This window comes from Athene cunicularia (assembly GCF_003259725.1).
Source record: "Athene cunicularia isolate RWA chromosome 1 unlocalized genomic scaffold, athCun1 chr1_part1, whole genome shotgun sequence".
In the NCBI taxonomy this organism is placed as follows: domain Eukaryota; kingdom Metazoa; phylum Chordata; class Aves; order Strigiformes; family Strigidae; genus Athene; species Athene cunicularia.
This window is the reverse complement of record NW_020799091.1, coordinates 75,859,251-75,864,623: the sequence shown is the minus strand read 5'-3', so window position 1 is coordinate 75,864,623 and position 5,373 is coordinate 75,859,251.

Genomic DNA, 5,373 nt, shown 5'->3' with positions numbered 1-5,373 from the left:
TTTTTTTTTTTTTTACAGTATAACGTCATGGACACTAAGAAAGAAAACAACTCTTCAAATATGTTAAATTAGATTAGTAGCTCTTATTTTTTTAAAAAGAATGAGTTGAAAGTCAGTCTTAGAAATCAGTAACAGTTGACAGAATACTGTGTGGAGTACTCCACAAGCTCCAGAGAAAAGACATTGGAAAAATGGCAAACTCAGGCAACTTGACACAGGTGGAAAACCACAGGAAGAATGATATAGTCTACATGTCTCTCTGGAATTAAACATGAAGCATTATTAATGTCAGCTGCATGACATCATAGAGAAACCATCTTGCCAAACATAGTTGGCATTCTAATTTACGAAGATTATACATTTGATTGACATAGATTTTTTTTCTTCATTGCTGCTGAAATTAAAGAAAAAAAAAAGTCAGCCAAACTCATGACAGAGAAACATAGCTTGGCAATGAAGAAACTAGTTATATGTTAAAGGCTTGACATTAAACCACATTGCTTGATTTAAACATTTCTCTAACTGAATACATCTACTAAGGCACTGAGACTCAGATCAGATCTTCACACTTCTTGCATCTAAGTAGTCTAAATTATTTTGAACAGCTGTGTATATATAAAATAAATAATAAATATTGGAACACGGAAAAGGATTATTTCACTAATCATTTATAAGCAAATAGGTATCACTTCATATGAAAAAACTTGCTTTTGTCATTTTAACTATTAATCTCAAAAAATAAAAGTCTTTTTAGATGGAAAAATAACATGCACATTTTAAAACTGTTTAGTAATTTTAACATTTCTTTAGCTTGCTGTTGTATTATAGCAAAAGTTCTATACAAACAAAAAGTATTTGAATTGAGTGGTGGAACTATTATTTGAGTTTAGTTTGGGGGTTTATTTTTTTTTTTTACAATAAGAAGTGATAGTTCCCTGAATCTGGAAACACATTAAGCATAGTAGAAATAAAATTTTTGGCTCAGTATAGGTGATTTTCAAGCCACTATATTTAGTCCACACTTAACAGTATCTTCGATGATACTGAATTTTATGTGGTAGCTGCATAAAACTGTTGAAGAACTGACATATGTGAATTTCATTTTGATTTTGAGACTTAACTAATATACCTTTGAGACTTCCTAACACAGTAAAATATTTTAGTTTTAGCCTGTTAGCTTCATGCTATCAATGCTTGTCACAGCTTTTCTTCAGTTTTAAACCTGTCATTCTGAAATCAACAAGTTGCTTGATATATTATTACAATTTTTTCCTTTTGAAAGATTCTTGAAAGGAAAATAAATAGCACAATTCAATATCTGAAATGAAAGACAAATTGTGTGTATGGGATCAACCACTTGGCAAAACTTAGTGGAAAGAAGTAGAAATAAGTCTGGTAGCACAAATTATGGAAATTCTGAAATTGTGTTAGTCCCTTGTTTCAGAAGTCCAAGAAATATTTTGTTTGCCTAATGGATCTGGGAATTTTGGAAAAGCAATCTCTTTCTGAATATTTTCATTTGCTCTGCTTTCAGTCCTTCAGAAATTGGTAGTAAAGAATATGGAAATAACTTTGATTACGTTTATTTAGTCCTCTAAAATATTAAGGACAGATATATGAATTGTGACAAGAGTACATATCATGGGGATTCATCTGAACAGACAATTAAGACCATCAGGGTCTTGTTAGCTCATTTGAGCTATTTTTCCATAGTCTGTCTCTCCCATTCTTGTTTGATGTCTATATAAAATTATAACCTGAGGAAATACACTGTGGTACTTGAAAAGAATGGTTTCTTTAAAACTTTGTTTCCCTTAAAACCAAACAAGACAAAACCAAACCAGTTGTAGTTGAATTCAGATGAAATCCACAAGGATCACATTTGCAACATGTTCATTCCCTTTTCCCTCTTCCTCTCAAGGACCAAGAGGGGACAAGAGGCTCCTGGCAGTGGAACAAGTTGCAGCCAGGGCCCATCTGGGCTTTGTTCCCTGTCACAGAATCACAGGATGGTTGAGGTTGGAAGGGACCCCTGGAGGTCATCTGATCCAAACCCTCCGCTCAAGCAGGGCCACCAACAGCCAGTTGCCCAGGACCATATCCAGATGGCTTATGAATATCTCCAAGGAGGGAAACTTCACAATGTCCCTGGGCAACTTGTGCCAATGCCCAGTCATCCTCACAGTAAAAGGGTGTTTCCTGATATTCAGACAGAACCTGCTGTGTTTCAGTTTCTGTCCTTTGCCTCTGGTTCTGTCACTGGGCACTGTTGAAGAGCCTGGTTCCATCTCCTTTACACCTTCCCTTCAGGTATTTATAGATAGTGATGAGATCTCTCCTCAGCCTTCTCTTCTTTAGGCCAAACCATCTCAGCTCTTTCAGCCTTTACTCATAGGAGAGATGGTCCAATCCCTTAATCAGTTCTGTGGCCCTTTGTCGGAGTCTCTCCAGTATGTCCATGTCTCTTTTTTACTGGGCAGTCCAGAACTGGACTGGAGAGCAATTTCTACCATGGCATCCTCTCAGCTGCTGTTCTCATCTGCTCTGAAGGACACTGTCTCCAAGTGTATTCCAAGTATGGTCACTCCTCTGTCTGCCTTTTGCTCTGGTGAGAGCTTCTTTCACTGTATTGTTTGGAGAGGCAGGGTAAGTGGAGAGTGCATGTCAAGAAGAAAAGAAGGTATGAGGAAAATATATTTAACACACAGGGAAAAAAAAAAGGTTCCCTTCTCTCAGTAGAGATGTCAAGACTGAACTAGTTTCACTATCAAATAACAATGAGCTGTAACTGATAAAAATTCGTAAGAGGCTCCATTACCTAAATTTCCTTTTCAAAAAAGGGGTGTGTGTGCGTGTCTGTGTGTCTGGATGAAGAAAATCTCCCAGCCTTTATCGAAAAAAACATAACTATTTTAGCTGATCTGTTAAAACATCATCCTGAGCATTGAAAATGCCATATTAAAGTAGAGCAAATGTAAAAGAAAATGAAAACAGGCCATACAATGTTAAAAACTGGCCAATTTTGAGAAGCATCATTAACATTCCAGATTATAATGTTATGAACCTTGGTGTTTTGTGGATACTGTTTAGTGTCTCTTTCCTTTAATGAACATTTTTCTGATAATTTAGATAATTGTTGGGTTACAGAGTCAGGAAAATCACAGCTGGAAAAGAGACAATTACAAATAATTTAGCCATGTCTGTGTACTGAACTAGTATCAAGTACAGTTAGACCTTTCTGGAAGATATTTGTCTAACCCCTTTTTCATAACTTTTTATGAAGGTATAACCTTTCTCATTAATATCTGGAACAGTCTTATATTTTTATAATACGTAATCTGATTTTTTTCTTACAAGGAAAAAAAAAAAAAGGAAAGTTTTCTTATAGTCCAACCTTCACAAACATGGAAAAAATCTTTCACAATTCTGTCTCTCTGTATTATTTGGTTAGTGGAAGACTATTATCCTGTCCCTGTTCTTTAAATTTTGCATGTTTAAACTAAACAAGCCCAGTTCTTTCAGCTTCTTTTCTTAGCTATTTTTTATTGTACATGACTAGACATTACCTAACTTGTCCAAAATCTTGAAATGTGATGCCCAAAACTAGATGCAATATTTCTTTTGAGGGTGCATTAGTAAAGTATCAGATGACATAACTCCCTTTTGTTTCTTTTATGTGAGATTTGTCATTTCTTTCCAGTAGAATCACGGTAGTGCCTTCAAGTACAGCTTGTGATTTATGAATCATTTACTGTGGTAACATTTTATAATTATACTCAGGTCTCCATCATCAAAGTCATTACTGAAAAAATTGAATTACTCTGACTTTTTGGAGAGCCCACTTTAATTACTTGTCCACTTAGATAGCAAACCAGTGAATGTGTTATATTCAAGTAGTTGTTCATTTAATTTATGGTGGTTTAGTCAGACCATATATTTTAGAATGATTATGAAAAATATCCTGTAAGTTAGCCATTCCTAAAGTCAAGATACGTCAATCACATCTTGTATTTCACTTTTTGCAACTGGGTTAGTTATATGATCAAAAGAAGCAAACCAAGCATTTTATGTGATTTCTTCAGAAACATATGGTAGCTTCTTTTATCACTGTGTAACGTAGACATTTAAAATTGTCTTATTGATTATATTGCAAGTATAACATTTTATTTAAGTATTTTCACCCTTTCTACTTGTGCTCAGAAAAGAAAAGGTGTTATCATTCAACTATGCATCTGTGGCTAAATTTGAGGACAGGAGAGGTTGTGGGAAAATATATTTTCATTTTCATTTCAGGTAGCAGGAATTCCCGAAAAGAAAAAGTTGAAACCTCAGTATCTCATAGTATGTTGAATTCTTCCTCATTAAAATTGTCTGAAGAACATCAATGTCAACACCTTAAAAAGGGAATTTTAAAAGAGAGAGCTAGTTACCAGATTAAATGACTGACATATTGATGATAATCAAGAGACTGTACTTTAATTTCTTTTAATTTCCTGTGTAAAGGACAGGTTGAATTTCAAACTAAAGGGAAGGAAAAATACTTAAAGTATAACTTTCCTCCTCGATTTTTTTAAATAGTTTTATTATATCTCAGAGAAGGATAGCCTCAGGAACACCTTTAGGACCTGGTAGGCTGATTTTTATTTTTTTTTTCTTTAGTGAACCTTGTAATATAATTGCAAATAAGTGTATTTCAGTGAAAATATTGCCAGTTAGATTTATACACTCCCAATGTTTATAAAATGCTTCTAATGAATTAATGTCAATTTAAAATGAAATTTTAAAATTACAGATTAACAAGGCAATGAAATCACAGATTCATTAATTTTTTTTTTTTTTTTTTTTTTTTTTTAAATTTAGCATGTATCCAAGACACATTGTGAGAATAGGAAAGAAAAAGCAAATCAAAACATTTCAGCAGTCAAACAGAGAGAAAAATAGGATAGTTAGAAGTGGAAAGCAATATTCTGGAAAAAATGTATCTCTATATATATCATTATTATGTGAGGTTTTTTTTCTTGTAAAACTATATTTTCCTATCCATTAGATTCTTCTTCACACATATTTTTAAAATTCTACCATTTGTTGATACTTGACATTTTAGAGTACGATTTTAGGTGCTGATTATGATAAAAGAATAACAAAGATAAGTGATGGGATGTATTGCATTATTGTAGCCATGGCTCTTCCTTTTAAATATTCTATTTTTGTTTGTGGTTTTTTTTTTTTTCTGTAGGTTAACTAGAAAATATTTTAAATCCATAAAATTTGCCTGATTCTTTACACATGTGACAGCAGAATAGTTGAAGACTAATACTACTCTTTAGCAACAGACCATGTTGTAATGCAACTGTATTATTGTAGTATGGTATT